At 36.4% G+C, this 18,369-nt stretch overlaps 1 protein-coding gene across 2 annotated transcripts in view; it reads right to left on the reverse strand.

The window, feature by feature from the left end:
* LOC122844170 (semaphorin-6D-like) overlaps positions 1-18,369 on the reverse strand; it is a 164,547-nt gene that overhangs the window by 117,972 nt on the left and 28,206 nt on the right. For both annotated transcript variants that reach the window (XM_044139376.1, XM_044139377.1), the window contains exon 2: positions 10,872-10,993. The gene's annotated coding sequence lies outside the window, so the exon portion shown is untranslated. The remainder of the gene's footprint in view (positions 1-10,871; positions 10,994-18,369) is intronic.

Raw genomic sequence — 18,369 nt, forward strand, 5'->3', positions numbered from 1 at the left:
CAACTTTGAAATCTCAAACCAAAACCCTAACGTGAGATAAATGGAAGATGCTTTTCTTTATATTTAAGAAAACCTAAAATGTAATCCTGTTTTATGTTGCGTAGCTTTTTTTTTCCCCAAAGCAAAGTAGCACAGAGTGCATTTAGAAAACCACAGTGAAATAAAATTCGTCGGCTAAAATCTGCACCAGCAACTGCAGGTCTGCATTTGAGCAGATATGTAGCTCAAGTTGTTGAAACAATTACCATGTAAAACGGGTTTTATGACAGTCGCACTGAAGCCAAATAGCGCAAGTAGATGAATGACTAAATTTATAAGATGCTACGTTATACACTAATCATATTGTTTTTGGTCATCGAAACTAAAAAAGCCAAATAAATAAAAAGTAAATCAAGAACTCGCTGATCTAGAGTTTCAACATCACCTAACAGTCGCTATTCAAAAAGAGAAATTCTTACTACATGTACTAGTCTGATATTTCTAACAAAAACATCACCTTTAAAAGATTTAACTACCTTTTATTTTTTACATTGTGTCATTCGGTTGTCTTAATTCTTTAGATCCAAACACTGATTTCGATACTGTGGTTCATACTTTTTATTTTTATCTCATCTGGAGTTGTGTCTGGTAAAACAGGGGAAACTAATAATTCTGTTTGTCAAACATTAACTTATTTAATTGATCTAGGTAAATACATCGATTAGCTTCATAGTGATTCTCGGCTCTATTTTCAACTGACTTCATACTAAAGAGATTTAAAAAAAATAAGAGGAAACATTTCTATACTGTTGATTTATACATCTGCTTCTCTATTCCAGACATTGGACGCATTTCAGATTTTAAACTTGAAACTTAAATTAGTTCTATTAACGTTACCATCTAAGGTGAAGACATGACTTTGAGAAAGTGATCCATGGTTTGGATTACTGTGTCTCTTCACTCTTTGGGGTTAAATCAGTCCTTCATTCATTCCCTGCACGTTCTCCATAATTCAGCCGCTTGCCTTCTTAAAGCCAAGTGACACGACCACTTCATGCTGGTTTTAGCCTCCTTGCTTTGGATGATTTTAAAGCGTCTTCATGGACTGGCATCGGATTATTTTAAGGATCTATTAATCAGTCACATGCCCATCAAAGTGTTGGAAAAGTCACAACAGCTACTTTTATAAATTCCTAAAGGGGGATTTTCATTCTTAAGCTCTGGACCAATCTCCTGTTTCAAGTTAAATCTACCATGTCTTTAAAAATAACTTTAAATTCTCCCTTTCTACAACAGGCATTTTGAACAAACTGGTTTCTAATTTTTACTTTTTTTATTCAGTATTTCTATTTATTCATTTATTGATTTTGTACATCTTTTTCTTTTACTAGACTCTTATATTGTGCTAAATTTCATTCCAATTTGCCCGTAGAGAACTTTGGTGTAGCTGCCGTTTTTAAATGTGCTCCATAAATGATAAAGAACGATGCACAATTGGCTGGTTTACAATTAAATCACCTAGCAGCAAGAATAAAAAACTATAACGATGCAGTTAAAATCCCCCATAAAGAGAAGTGTGAACATCTCCTGTGAGGCCTCTCTGCCCTTGTTTGACAAAATGAGAACACTGAAACATACTAGACCCTCCATGTTGAATTTCACCTTCAAATAATGATATTTTTCTTCTTCTCCTTCCTCCCATGTGTAGCATGTCTCACTTTCACAGTCAGTCTCTCCTTAGTGTTGGTTTTCTGGGTCAAACAGGAAACAGTGGCTCTTTCAAATTTGGGACACTGTCCAAATTAAAAAAAAAAATATCCAATGTGGGTCAACAAGATCCAATGACCAGCAGAATGAAAAATATCCAAAACATCCATGGTGTTTTCTCCAATCTTCTCTTTCCCAGACATGGAAACAGCAGACATGATATACTGGCTTGTTTTCAGCTGCTTAGGAAATAAGGTCATAGACTAAGATAACTTTCAGGGTGAGAAAAGGGCAAGTTGGGATTAATAAAGACACAAAAACATCTCGATCAGGACAAAGCGTTTTCTTTCAGCCTATAAAAAACAGTCAGCTGTCAACCGAGCTAATAAGTGTGATTATTAACTTAAAGCCACTAAAACTTAAAATCTATCAACATCTAGATTTTCTAAATCTACTTCATTGTTTGGACTGGTTGAAAATTATGATCCTATCCCAGCAATCAGCGAGCAAAAGATTGGGTCATTTTTGATCAAATGTTTTCCAACTTTATTCTGACATTTCCATACATTTGAGTGAATAAGAAGATCGCCCAAATAAACTCCAACATAGCAGCTGGAGCAACAAGTTCATTGGAACTTGTTGCACCATAGGAAGGCATTAGTTGTTTGAATCTATCAGATATACTCAAATTGGTCTAGTGCAAAGGTGCAAATAGTGTCGATTTGTCTCAAAGGTTGGGACTGGGATCTGGAAAACGTTTCACGTCCGAGTTGAATCTGCTCCAGATGCAAGTCGGAACACCAGAGGGATTTTCCAAATTGTGCTCAGGCCAACAAAATTGGCAACACAAGCAAGTAAGATCAATTTTTTAACATTTCTTTTCTGAATATTTGTAAATTAATCCTGTATATTTGATTTAAGCCTTCATATAAATCCTAGGCAAGGCAAACTTGTAAATAAAAATTACCCAAATCTCTCCCTATTCTTAAAACAATCTTTTTGTGATCTTCAGGTTTGAAATGCGTCAAATGTGAACAAAGAAAGTAAGCTTTTTAACTTTTTTTGTAAGCTTGGTGTAGCCCTAACAGATTTTGAGCTCTGGGTGGCTCAGAGACAGCCAGCTTTCCAAAAACCCAAATTTGACCTTAAACTGATCACAAATCATTTGTTTAGTACAAGATATTTCAATAAAGTCTAAATTGCAACTGAATGCAAGTTATTAAAGTGATGGCTGAATGATATTTCTCACTCTGGAAACCTTTTTTCTGGGTATTTTCACTGGAAAATTAATCTGTGTTTTTGTTTCTATAAAAACAACCATATTGTCTTTCACGCTCATTTTTTGCTTTTTGACTCATCAGTTATCACTAAAATGCATCATTTTCCAACCGACTAGTTACTGTGAAGATATGAAGTCTGACCTGTAAATAAAAGGTACTATCTGGAAAACCCAACAACACAACTTGGTACCAGTTCAGCTAATGCAGCTTCTATTATAGCAATTCCACATAAATCTTGAAGAGGCCATTTTAAAAGCATTAGCAGCAAAGAGCAGAGTCAACAGACATACATTAGAGCTGTGCATGAAACACTCAGGAGTTATACATCACAGGCGTTGGTGGGGAGGGGTCAGAGGGCATTAGAGCGTTTTTCAACAGAGGGGATTAAAGACATGAGGGAAACAAGGGAGGAGGTCGAATCTTATTGTGTTTAATCTTAAGACAGACATGAGGCCCCACCCGAACACCAACTGGCCAAGGTCACACACCAACACACACACACACACCCGGACAAGAAGATTAACCCTTTCAGCCATTTAACGTCAGAGCAACAACCTCTGAGATTCCATCATCATCCTCCATTTTCTGAGCTGCCGGTCACATGACCTCATCAAGACTGAGGGGAAACTGGGAATATTAGAAACTTATTAGTGGAAAACAATGTACAAAGCAAAATATGGCCCACACTCAATTTGAGGTAAAATCTAAAACTTATCCATATACAGTGCATGACCAAATATTTACTTTTTTGATGCAAACAAATGTTTTTCAATATTACTAAATTATGGTTTAATGGGGGGAAATAAAACATAAAATAGAAACACCAAAAACTTATTTTAGCATGTAAAGTCCACCATATGCGACATAAGTTTCATTTTAGTAACTTGTTTAATTCAGATTTGCTAACAAAGAGTTAATTGTAATGTGACTGTAGAAGGAAGCATTGCCCTTATTCTGGATGCTGCTGCAGTCTGGTTAATAGTGTGATTACACATGGCTGCTCCCTTGAGTCAGACTAACAGGAAGGTTTTTCAGCTGCTTGACAGCAGAGAAACTACACGGAATAGGGGATACTGGGCCCAGTCATCTAAATCAGCTCTTGGGTTAATGTCGAGGTGCTGAGACATGTTTTTGTTTCAGCAGCATTTCCGTTTACAGGCACAATTTCCACAGTGCTGCACACTCGAGGCAAGCCTGGGGTTTGGACTTTTCCGCACTAAAAAATGAAGACAACTGGAATGCTGCACCACTCTGACTTTAAGATTGCTGCTGGTTTAACATGTTTCTGCTGTGGGTGCATGTGTGTGTGTGCATGTACATGATTCACTGTGCATTGGGGCGACTCAGGCCTTCAACAGGACAGAGATCAGATAATCCCTGCTGCCCTTAATCCCTGATCAGGGAGAGGAACAGTTGGGAAACACAGAGGGGGCCCCAACATGCTTCAAATGTTTGGGGTGAATAATCTCCAGCCAAAAATTTCTAGAGTGTTTTTAAAAGTACCAAAAGTGTGGGTTTATTTTTTTATTAATTTATAACTGCTGCTGTTTGTCTTTCAAATATACAGAATGTTCTAGTAAAACTAAAGTTTCAGTTTTAAAAGCTACATCACGTTTATGCTTGCAGTATAAATTCTGTTATATAACACATTAGGGACCTTCGACAGTGAAGTTTTCTTAGCAACGTTAATAGTCATCAACCAGCATATTTACTTATAAAACACATTTTGGCATATTCAGCTTTATAAATGATGTTACCTGTTCAACTCACTATATTGCATCAAGTAGCTACAATGTAAACAGCTGATTACCATTTTTATTCTGGACATTATTACATAGAGACGTAGAATAATAGCTTGTCTTTATTTATTTATTTTTTTTTAAACACAAAAGTTAGATTGAGAAATAGTTCAAAATCTCTGAAAATGATCCTACTGCAAACTGTAGGGTTAAAATAGAAGAGCAGCCATATGTTCTTCCTGGGATTCAGTCCATCTGGTCAAAGCTGCCAGATTGGTTAATTTTAACATATTTAACTGATGAGACAAGATTTTTGATTTATAAGAACAGGATAAGAGCTTAGCAATATATTTTTTTAGAGTTGTGGTAAAGATTTAATGAGCTATAAAGCACATTTTCACAAAATTAAAACTGGATTTCTTTACCACGTTTTAATTCTCGTCTAATGTGGCTCCAATGCCAACAGAAACCTTAAAAATTTTACCTCCTCTGTATTTCACAACCATAAAGCCTACATAAATCTCAAACCGTTTCAAAGATGAAATATTTTAGGTTTTACACTTGGAGCTGATCAAATTCAGTCAAGACTCGAGGAAAGACAACTTTTCAACTCAGCACCAGTAGCAGGAAACATACAAGATGACGAGTTCAGCTTCACTAAATGCCAACGGTTAGAAAGCTGCATTCTCACAGAGCCTCCAAATCATTTCCCTGTTATCCGTCAATGTCAGCATTTCTTTTTCCTGTAGAAGCCCAGAAGTACCAGAACATAAATTATTTTTAAAACGGCGGTGTTGCATTAGCACTTTTGTAGCCAAGTGTTGTCAGGCAGAGAGTAAAGAGGTTTCATGATCATTTAAAGAGCAACTTCCATCCTACTTTCAAAATAAAAATCACAAACATGGAAGCTAATAACTGCTTATGCTTATTTTCAAACAATTATATTCCAACAACTATTTGACATTTCCAACAAAAAGTTCATTTTGAGAAACGCTGAGAAGTTTCACATAAAGACGTCAAAACTGATTGACTATTAATACCTAAACTAATCAGCAAAGATTAGTGTTTCAATAATTTAAAGCTGGTTATTAATTCCACCACTACATTCAATCAATACTTGACTTTTAATTACTTTAAATGATTTTTAATCACGCTAATGATGCAAGTTTTCTTTTAAAGGTTTTATTCAGTCTCATTTCCCAAAACCATCCAAAACATTAATGCCAATTTTTATCAAAAGAAAAAGCTTCTCAAGCAGCCCGTAGGAGTTGGTGTGAAACTGATTTCATTAGTAATTTTAGGGGTGTTTGTTGATTCTTGGCCTCTCAGAAAAACGTGCTTGTTGGCATCCGATTCTCCATCTTATCGAGGCAGGACAACAGGAGAAGCAGGAGGAAACAAACCGAAGCAGCATTTGGTATTTTGGTTTGGTTGAGTGTTTTTATTTGGCAGCACAGAGAGTGAAACTCGACTGTCAATAAAACCAAAATTTGGCAGGGAAACGTTGTGTCTGTTGTACTGGAGCCAAGAGGGTCAGCCAGAAAATTTGGAAAGCTTTTATCTTCACAACCAATACACCTCTTGAGTCGTAGAGATACAAAACTGAAAGAGTTATTTAGGTAATTATCTGATCATTTTTCCTATCTAGCTTTTGAAAAGACATTTTTCCAGTCAATTTTATTTTAATAACATATTTTTTATTGAAGTTTTTTTGTTTAAAGCTAATTTTCTGTGGGGTTTTTGTTTTTCTTTTGCAATACAGTTCTGTCAACAAACACTGACCTCAAATCTTATATATTTATAAACCTGTCTTAACTTGATTTATAATTTCCCTTCAGTAAATTCCCAGTAAGTCAGATAATTTTATAACACATAAAATGCACAAAAAAAAGGAAGTGAAGATTTTTGTTCTCACTATATGTAAAACTAATAACCTGCTCACAAGATCAAGTGATGAAAGAAAAAAAGTTGTGTGGTGTCATATCAGCTCTAAGCTCAGCCTTTTCTGCTGTCACTCCCGTAAAAAAAAAAAAAAAAAGACAAAAAACTGAAACAACAAACACATTAAATAGACAGTGTCTGAGTTGGAGGCATATATCAAAGACGCTCCCAGTTGGAGTTTGACAAAGTGAAGTAAAAATAGAAAGAAAGTCGGTGTTATGACTGCTCCTGTCAAACGAGATGCAAGGAGGAGAGCACACAGTTTCATCAACCCCGTTTCATCACACACACAAATAAGACATCACGTCCTTAAAGGTATTATTTTGAGATCATTAGGATACAAACATTCATAATTTACTATACTACCTATGATTGTGCATTTCACCTGTAGCTCAACTTTTTAAACATTCAAAAATGTATTCAACATTCACATCTTCGTGATAAATATGCTAAAGTAAATTGTACTTATTTCAATGAATAAATGTAGACAGAAACAAGATGTACATACAGGACTAAATCAAAAGAAAGTTTAATTAGATAAAATGCTTTCCACCCGGAAGTAAAACTAAGAAATCATCCTGTAAACAGACTGTCTAAGGCCTAAAGGATTATTGCTGTGAAATGTGAAGAATGACGATGCTGGTACTAAAGTACAGTCACACAGGAGCTGCATTTCAGACCAACCATGTCACAGTACAACCGTGACGAGTCGTCCTCCTGCAAGCCGTATTATGTGATGCAACAACCAATAGCTGAATGAATGAATCTGGAGCTTTAACCCCCTGGTGTCACTGTTGAGCCTCACTTTACACTGGGATCCTGTGCAGTTTGAAAAACGCTGCGCACCGCAGCATTTGATTTGGCAGAGAAGCAAAGATTCAATAGACATTAGAAATAGATAAGCACCACGTCTAGAAAACATTACATAAATGTTGCATCAAACATTATTTCCATCATGGGAAAAAAGTGGAGGAGTTGAAGGAGTACAAATACCTCGGTCTTCACCTGCACAACAGGCTGGACTGGAATTGCAACACTGAACAAGAAGGGAAAGAGTAGACTGTACTTCTGGAGAAAGCTAAGATCTGTGAAGGTTTGCAGCGAGAAGATGCAGATCTTCTATACATCTCTTGTTGAAACTGAATCTGTTGGGACTTAAAGTTCAACAACCTGATAAAAAAGGCTGAGTAAGTTCTGGAGATGGTGATGCAAAGATGGATTCTTCATAAAAATCAAAAATAACGACAGACCCTGAGCATCCTCTGCTTTACAACAACAGAGTATCTTCAGTCAGAGGCTACAGACCGCTGTAATACAGTCTGCTACAGGAGATCAAAACCAGCATCCAACAACTTTTAATTTTCTTTTGAGATCAATAAAGTATTTTCAATTAAACTGAATTATGATTCCAGACAGGGTAAACATATCCATTCCAGATTACGGTTCTGCTAACAATCTTATTGGATTTATCCATTTAAAATGTGAAAATGTAATGTAATTTGCAACTATGTGCCATAATGTTTGGATCTGTGACAGGAAATTGTGACTAGGACATTTCATCAATCAAAACACTTCCCGTTTAATGAAAAAAAATTTTGATTGGATGATGCAGAAACAAGCTGCAGAATTGGAAGACTATGCATTAGTTTTACTTGCAATAAAAATAAAAACATTGAGTAAACAAACATTATGAAGGACATCACACCTCCTGTCAACACATCAGGCCTCCCTAGAGGGAAACTTTGAATTCGAGCAACTTGGAGGAGTATTATTCCTTCTGCTTATGAGTCAGCTGAACAGCAGCTTTCACTTAGAGACATACAGCAATTATCGTACACTCAGAGGGCCATAATGCACCAGTTTATATACAGTCTACTTGGACAGGAGGGAAAAAAATGACTGAAAAACAGAATGCAGTGATTCCTCAAATATATTAAAGCACTTTCTGTATCCCTGTGGTCCCCGAGAAATAAATTTATTCAAATGGGGTAAACAACAGATGATCTCACATTGCTTTTCTGAAAAACAAGCATCACTGTTTTTCTTCTTCTTCTTATGTACATGATCCGACTCTGTGTTTTCTTTAACAGCTGTGTGTTGGGTGATACCCTTTGAATGGAAGTATTATTGTCACTGTGGGCGTGCAACGGTCGGCTCAGTCGCAAAAAATCTGGGCACTTCTCCAACATGCACCGAGAGCGCTAGCAGACTGATGGTGAGCAGGTATAGATGATGAGATTTATGTCACAACGTTCAACATTAATCAGACAGAACACAGAAGAGAAAGATACTAATGTAGCCTGAACAGTGGTTTCTATCCAGTTACATATCCAGAAACAACAACAACGTCTTTGCCTGCTTAAACCATTCGCACATCATCATAAATAAATGTACAAAGTGTTTCCACTTTAGAAAATGTTCGTTCTTTCTCAAACGTCAAACAATTGTGTTGCTGATTTCCCATCAAGATCTCTCCAATCTAAACATTTTACACAAAGTCTCGATTCAGGATGATTTAGTAATTTTACAATAGTTTTCATATTCCATGAGGACAATTGAAAATATAGATTTCTAAAATATGACTGCTATTAAAATATTCCCCAATCCTTCAGACATGGTGCAGCAGCTCCTACAGCTTTCTTCCTAATAAGTGTCCTGTTAAAATTAATTTAGAGGGAAATATGTGAGGCAGAAGTACCTGGTGAATTATTGCATAAAAACTTGTTTATTATCTTTCTAGACTGTGTGAAAAACACAGCCTAACATTTCCAACACATCAGCTGCAAAAAAGTGAACTGAATATCTTAACGGAGTGGAAATAATTTTGCTGAAAAATGCAATGATCCAGATATAATGACATAAAGAAATTAACAACGGGAACTAAAACCACTAGTTTTTCAGTGACAGATAATACCTTGTTGTTCTTTGTGCAAAGGTCATCACCTCTAAACTGTGCAGAAACATATTTTCATGCTCCACACTTCTACAAACTCCTTTTCCTGCAACAAACTGAACGTGATTCATCCCTTGTTGTTAATTAGCGACACTAAGCCCCTAAAAGAAACTTCTTTCACTTCACTTATAAAATGCAGAAACTGTACCAACTCCCATCTGAGTTTGAAAACACTATTTTTATCAAAATAACTGGATAGTCTTCACCTCTCAGCCAGAAATGAACTGAACTGTGCTGCATGCATTTTTACAAGTTCAAGCAGGTCTTTAACCTTCACTTTTCCCATGAGATCTCTGCAGCGATTCAAAGTAATCTGGGACTAGTCCAACTCCACCAACACACACACACACACACACACAGATCCTGTAGATTATATTCACAACCACACACAGAGCAGGATTCATAGCAGACAACTGTGTGGACCTTCCACTAAGACACAACACGTGCCTTTCTTACAGCAAACTGTTTTTCTTGGACTGAATTCAGGAGAGATATTGATTCCACAGAATGATCTATAAAACAACAACAAAAAATAGAATCACACAGACAAATATGTTGTAAAAGTGTTCCTCACAAGGAAGAACTGATGCATTCCCCATGCATGAACTGAGATTCAGCATAAACAACCGGAACAAAGAGAGCAGACAGCCAGAACTCTATTCAAATATCTCTTGTTTTATGTTTTCTCCAGTTCACTTTAGGATGTAGCAGTTTGAAATTCATGCTTGAATAAAGCTGTAAGCATCAAAACTCGTGTATCTCTACAAGTCAAACACAGAACTATAAGAAAAGTCACTTTATAAACTGTCTAGAAGACAATACCTCAGTGAACATCACTGCCATAGTGTCAACAAAATACCTAACAATGCATGTCAATAAATCATGAGCACAATATGCATGTCGTCTTGAAATCAGAAGGTTGTAGGTTTGATTCCAGCTTCCTCTTGTTACATGTTGATGAGCCACTGCACAGGAAATTCTGTGTTATCCGTGTATAAATGTGCTCACTTGTGTTGGTGAATGTGTTTGGATGGTCAATATGACTGGAATGGGCCTATAAAAATACAGTTTATGTTTTACATACAGGGATTTTAATGTTGGTAGGAAATACAATCAAGCAGTACTTTATACTAACGCAAACGAATAACACGTTTAAGGTAAAAGCTCTAATACGGCAGGAGTTACAGATTAAATCAGGAGTAAGATTCACAAACTTCAGCGCACTAATGCATAGCAACACACACTTATAGTGAATAGGAACAATTTCCTTACCTTGAATATAGGAGTGCCAAGCACAGGCAGCGTCGGAGCAGAACCGGTGACTGAGCGAGACGCTAACAAAGCCAAGAAGGGAAGGCTGTTTCAATCCCGATTGTCCCTGTGAGTTTATAAATCTGCAGAGGAAAAGAAGAGAGGGTGCCAGGAGTGAAAACAGTGTTGTTGTTTTTTACTTTCACCCTGATGCACAGTAGCATTGGTGCAGGTTTTCCTGAGAACTGGGGCACACATATCAGAATACGGCTCCGTGGAATATCAAGTTTTGATCAGAGCAGACAGAAGATGAAGACGCTGGGCTGATCATCCTCGTGGTTGAAGCAAATATCAGGCACCACTATCATTTACCACCAACTAAAACGTGTCAGCAGCAGATTGCATTATCATAAGAACTGGTTGGTGCACTTCTTTCTAGGATCATTTGTCAGTTTTTAACACTCTGAACATTTCCACATTCGATGAGTAACGAGGAGAATGCCCTCGCTGCTAGTTTCTAAATCCTAATTCAAGAGACAGTTTTAATGTTGGTAGGTCTAAAAACAGTTGGAATTATAAGTTATGTTCACAAAAGCACCATGTTTGCACAAAACTCATACACAATCTTTACTCTATTTTAAAATCATTCACTTCCATGGATAATTAGAACAATGCAGCTCAATTCAGCACCAATTCACAACATGTCATCTCAAACATTAGGAGTTTTTTATGTTGGAGAAAGGTGTTGCCAGTAGCAGTTAATTTAACAGCTTGAGATGAGAGAAAACATCCAAATTAATCAAATTTTAACAAACTATAATGCCCAAATTATACAGTGTTAATAAAAAGCTACCAGTCATTTTAAAATTACAGATTCATCCATCTCAACTAAAACGTACAACACCAAATTTTCTCCTTTGAAGTTATTCTGACTGAACTGAAACATTTTTATTTCTAGTTCTTCAATTTTGACTTCCTGAACAATCAAGGTTTTTATTCCAATTATATAAATATTAAAGGACTAATTTTACCAGAAGTGACACTTTACACTTCTTTTGTATGTTTGTCACACTTCAGTGATCAGAACATGAAACTAATTTAGATACAAGTCAAAGGAAACACAAGTGAACATAAAATCCAGTTTTTAACTGGATGGAGGTTTTTTTTCATTGAAAGGGAGAAAAAATAGATCTCTGCTTTCCCACACATAATCTACATCTTTTTCACCTTTTCACACATACTAGAATATTTTCTTATAGTGATAGGACCTACATTATATAAATAATGCATCTTGTTCACGCAAAGGCAACACCAACAATGCAAGACACTACTAAAATGTTTCACCTTTTACTTGTGCAGATTGACAAAAGTAAAGCAAATTAAAATTAGATTTATTTTCCACCTTAAACTTGTCGCTACCTTGAAATGATCATTTGAAATCTGACTTCAGGCATTCAAACCTCAAGTCAAAAGTGACTCCAGTTGTGTTTTAAGAGTTGCAGTTTTCTCTTGCTCAGTGCTAGAAATCCCTTTACCTCAGCATACTTACTGTGAAACTGACAGATGACTGCTTCACGGTTTTTATGTATTCTAGATACAGACTTTATGCACCAAAGCAGCTCTTTGAACTGAGCAAAAAAAAATTTAACCACTTGAGTGAGAAGTAAAATACTGCTGGTGCTCAGGAATCAGGCCTCAAGCTCAGTTACAAATTGGAGGTGCTCAGAGTCTGCTAGTGGCAGCTGAACTTTGAAAGCAATAATATAACATATTAAAGTGGAGACTACTGCAACTAAATGTAGTAAAATAAAACAGAATGGGCTGCTGAAGAAGTAAGCTAGTTTACCCTGATGGATTGCAAATTAAAAATAACAACAACAAAAAAATCATTTGATTCTGTAAAAACAAACAGAACAGCTCAATTTGCAAGAACTGATGCTCAGATTACAGAATAAATAAGCAGAAAACGGGGAAGTGTGCCTCACTTCATAATTATTTTACATTCGGTTTTAATCTTATGAATTTCACACAACTTGCATAATATTTCTCTGTGTTTGTTGACATTCAGTGGAAGTTTCCCTTTGAATCTCAGCTCTAATTATCTGCCTTGCAAGATAATGAATTTGTAGTGAGCATGAAATCTCATTGCAGTCAGAGTTAGCAAGAGGCAAAGAGTTTTTCACCATCCACCAAATCCTATTTATATATAAAAAAATATATATAAAAACATTTGATACTGTGAAAAAAATTATAAATTTTTCTTAAAATTCCTTACAGATTTGAAGAAAAATAAGCTATTGAAATCAATCTGCCTCCATGCAAAATAATAAAGCTGAGCTCAGTGATAATGACTCAACAACCTCCTCACATTTCTGCTAAACATGTTTTGAATTGGAGCAACACAAGTGGAAGTTTCTTCAAGGGATTCCATTACATGCAAGACATGATGGCTACATTTAAAACACAGTAGTGGTAGTGTGATGATCTGGTATCAAAAACAAGTCATAATGTAGGGAAACAAACTTCCACTTCTGCTAAAACATGCAAGAGTGGCGTAAAAAGAAAAAGAAATCAATAAGTGGTAAACACTTGTTCATAGCAACTCCCTGAATCATAAAATGTACTGATGGAGGAAACCAGAAGAGATTTTATCAGGGAGACTCTTAGTGCTCATTATCTGACTTTTTCAGGATTCTGTAGTTCAACATAAAACATCCACCTCTCAAAAGGTTTTCTCTTCTCATACCAGCAGATTTATGTTTCAGTTTTTAATTTGCATCAAGCGCCAGCAAATAAAACAAAACCCACACAAGGGAGGATACAACAGGATGTTTTTCATGCATCATTACTGCTTAAACTACCTGTGTGCAACAGAATTGTAGAAAACTTTTCATTTAAATCATAGTTGACACGTTGAACCTACACACGCCATTACCCAGCAGCCCCTGCTGTGCATCTATGACACGTGCGCTCAGAGAGTATGCAAGGTCGGTTCATTAACGCCAGACAGCAACACGCTTTGTGTTTCCATAATGAAATTCACAAAAACAGCCGAGTTGAGACCAAATCAATTTGTCTCCATTTATTTTTTTTCCTTCTTTATCAGACATCACACACACCCAAAAACACACACACAGTTTCCTGCTGAGCCTCCAGTTGGTTGGAGCCCTCTGAGCTCTCAGGCACTCTGAAAAGATATTTCAAACTGAGACAGTAAGGCTGAAGAAAAAACAGATTATCTGCTACCGGAAACAACAAAGGCAGGATCAAAAAAATGACAAATGTTAAATAATTCCTCATCTAAAATAAAATAAGAAAATCAAATTTTAAAGAGAAAGTGAGAAGAGAATCCAGGGGATTTTAGAACCGATACCAGAATTATGCACTTTTGTATACAAAGATAGCTCACAATAGATCTAAACAGTCTCACTGAGTCTTATCTCTTTGTTTAAAAACATTTGCCAAAATATAGTATTACCCACTGCTGTAATTAGATGGTAATAATTCTGGTTGGTTGATTGGATAATGGGAAGGTAGGGAGACGATCTGTGGTTGGTTTGGTCATCGGTTAATGATAAAGTTTGTAATTGTGACTCTTTGGTTGGTAATAAATTATTAATTGATTGTTTAGGAGGTATGTAATATTTGTGGCTGGTAAGTTAGTTGGTTAACTGCAGTTGACTGCTGGGTAATAACTGCATATGGTATAATTGTGGCAGGTTATTGGCTTGTTTGTTGATAGTTATGGTTAATTGTGAGAAAAAAAAATAACTAGGGAGTATTTGTATGGTTCGTTATAATTGTAGTTAATTAGTTTGCTGATAAAGATGTGCATAAAAACCTTAAAATTGTGATGGTGGTTTGTTAGGTCAACATGTCATTGTGCTACATTGACCTGTAAATGAAGTTAGCTCTTGGTCCGTTCACATTCGTCAGAATTTTAGTCGTCTTAGATGGGATTGATGGATTAATTAAAATTTTCTAGATACTATCTCAGCTCAAAAATTAAGCTAATTACAAAAACCTACAGTTACTATCAACAATAAGAATTTATAAGAGAGTTTCTCAAGGTGACACTTTCTTTTTATGATAATGTAACTGCAATAGTATTACTCTGATTTTAAGACTTTTTACACGAGTGCCAAGACTTGAATTTAATGTAATAAATTTATTTTATGCATTTATGAAGTAGATGGATAAAATGTGATTCACTATCAAAAGGTGTGTCATTACATTGATAGTTGTTGTCCCTTTACAGTAATTAAGAAGTCAAACTGGCTCTCTGGCAGCCAGTGGCTCATGAAACAATTAGGAGCTTTGCACCAGAGCAGAATAAGGACATTTCTTAATTAAATATGCAAACCAAGAGAGTATTATCACATCAAGGTTCAGATAGGTGACTTGGTTTCTGTCCATCTCCCTTCTCAGCTTAGCAAGTCAGCTAATAAGGTCAGAAACCCAGCAGTTAAGATGTTAACTTACAGCAGGGTGTCAAACTCCAGTCCTTAAGGGCTGCTGTCCTGCAACTTTTAGATGTGCCGCTGCTGCACCACAGCTGAATAGAATAATTAGGTCATCAGAAAGGTTCTGGAAAACTGATCCACACAAGGAGGAGGTAATTAAGCCATTTCATTCCTGTGTTTTGTGCCTGTGGCACATCTAAAAACTGCAGGAGAGTGGCTCTTGAGGACTGGAGTTTGACACCTGTAGGCTGTGTGATGACAAAGAGCGCAGACACCTTGTGGAAAGAAAGAAGAGGGGTTTGCCTGCGGTTGACAATGTCCAGCAGGTGAAAACAAAAAAGATGTAACCAGCTTCAGCGACGAGGCAGAAGTTCAGACTGCGAGCACGAAAGCGGAGCAGCAGGGGAGGAACTTATTTAGAGACAGTGGGAGAATAAAATGGCAGAAGAATCAGATAGGAAACAGATGGGGTGAGGCAAACCCACTGGCAGCACTCAGTCAAATTTCTCTTTATGCAAACATGGGGGCTGAATCACATTTGATTGTGATTTGATTGCTGGCTCACAGTGCCGAATGCTCCTCGACCATTTTGTTTGTTCAGGAAGAGACTTTGTCAAAGAAAAAAAAAGATGGTCTGCTTTCCAGTTTCAAATTAAGCTCCAATCAAAAACAATTTAAAAATGTTCAGCAAATTACTGTTCCGGGCGAGAGAAAGCAGAAGGCAGTAATTGCAATTACAACATGTAATCATCTACTTCAATGACAATGTCCAACAAGTAAAACAGAAAGGAAACAGACTTTGCAGAACTTCAACAAGTAGTGACATGAATAGTCAGCAAGCTCTACCTCAACTTTACGTTGCCATTTAATCAAAGATCTAATAATTTAGAAGCTAAAGATATTTTCACATTTTAATTAAAATGTTTCTCAGACAGCAATGAATTATGTAGCTTTTTGTTTCCTGAAAATGAGAAACATCTGTCAAGAAATAATTGAAAAAACTATCAGGAAACAACTAGAAGTTTGGAGTACAAATAGCAGTTTGTTAAAAATATCCACTTTACCCTGAATGTTCATGCATCCTTTCTAAAACTTTAAACTTCCACTTTGTCCAAAAGGCGAGCTGAAAATTGCACTCTCATCACAGCCAATGAAAAAGTGTGCAGGCAGTGGTAACCTGCTCAAAGTTCAAACAAACCTTTGCTTCATCACTAAATAAAGCAACTGATAAAAATAATAATGACATTTTATTAATATTATTATTGTTGGGGCACAAATACTTAAGGGAAGCAGATTTTTTTATGGCATGGAGACGATAAATGGAAGGATGTGGTTCTTTACTGTACACAGACCTGGCAAAAGAGAGACATTCAACCGGCTACAGAAAGGGTTAAAGGTTAAAGGGTTAAAGGTAAAAGAAAGGGTTAAAGGTTAAAGGGTTAAAGGTAAAAGAAAGGGTTAAAGGTTAAAGGGTTAAAGGTTAAAGGTATTGGCAACTTTCTGGAAGCACTATAAATGAAAACCAAATACAGGATAATCTTTGATTTTCGGGTTACGCAACTTATTTCTCCCTCTATTACGACATGCATATTTTAATAAAAGATCTACAAAAGATGCATTTAAATTACGTCTGTTGTGATTTGCTGCCAGAAGCCCCTCTAGTGTAATTGTAAGGGAAACACTTAACACACTCAGGTTTTGTTTTATTGGTCCAATTCTTGGTTTTTAAATGGTGTCTTGAGGTTTTAAAATGTTACGGTTTTAAATCTTCAAAAACCTTCAGTCGCAGTGCTCCTACGGTTTAATGTCCTTTTAATGAGATGCTAGAGAAAGGGCCTGAGAGCACATTAAAGCCACAGTAAATGAGTTTTGGCTCATGGCGCAGAAGTAAGAAAATGTAATATCTCTTGGGACTGACTTTCTCAAAAATTTATTTACATTTTAATTGTTTCAATAATGAACATAAAGCAGCAAGTTCTTTGAAGAAAAGTTCACTTTAGCATTTGTCTGAATGGAAGTCATTTCTCTTTATTTATATTTAAGTGCAAATTGTACAATTATTAATCTTGTCAGTTCTTTTTTTGTTTTAGAATCAAATATGAAACTTGTGCTGCACCGACTCTCTTGTATTAACTGTAAAACATGTGAAGGCATTTGTATCTTAAACATACGGGTCACAAGCATATCATAAAACTGAATTCACTGCTATAATACATAAAGTATTAACTGGATAGTTGCCTGTCGGTTGAAAGATCCTCCCATTCCCTCAGTGTGATGTCAATACATACCATGAAACACTGTTGTAGCTCTAACAGCATGGCGGCTTTCTGTTGCCAGTTAAGCAGAATTCATTCCAAACTCCACAAGCCGACTGAATCTAATCCCAGGCATGAAAGGCTGCAGGGATCCAGGCATGGTTACACCCGGTCCCGCTTCACGCTCACACACTCTGCAGCCTGCGTGGGTTAATAAGTGTAAATCTGCTGCCTGTGTCTGCAGGAAAACTGTCAGATCTGTCACCTCATGCAGATTTACTACACCGGCGTCACAACCTCGCCGGGTTAATGTGCCGCTCACACACTCACAATGCAGCCCACAACCTGCAACTTTACATCTGACCCCTCAACTTTGGCATGTATTTATAGTGATGCACACTGTTGACTGAAATGTAAGCATTAATATGAGTGCTGAAGCAGAGGAATCTGAGAGAAACCAGCCAAATCTTTAATTAAAGAGTTATTAAATTTGAACTCTACTTCTACACCTGATTTTTTTTTAGACATTTATTAAAGAAGGGTAATGCAACTGTGTCAGGCTGCCATAAATGATCAGGATTTTGCCAGGTTTAATGCAAGTCATTTCACATGATGGCAAATCCCATTTCCTAGTCCTTCCCCCTATTAATAGGGATTTAATTTGAAATCAAAGAGTAGCAGTTCAAATATTATTGTGCTGCAAAATGAAAAAAAAGAACTCAAGAGGTTGTATTTTTTTGTTAATGCATGTGATTGTAGGAAGTCGGTATAGATCATGTGCAACCAATTACAGATCTGTTA

This window comes from Gambusia affinis, linkage group LG14 (genome assembly GCF_019740435.1).
Source record: "Gambusia affinis linkage group LG14, SWU_Gaff_1.0, whole genome shotgun sequence".
Lineage (NCBI taxonomy): Eukaryota > Metazoa > Chordata > Actinopteri > Cyprinodontiformes > Poeciliidae > Gambusia > Gambusia affinis.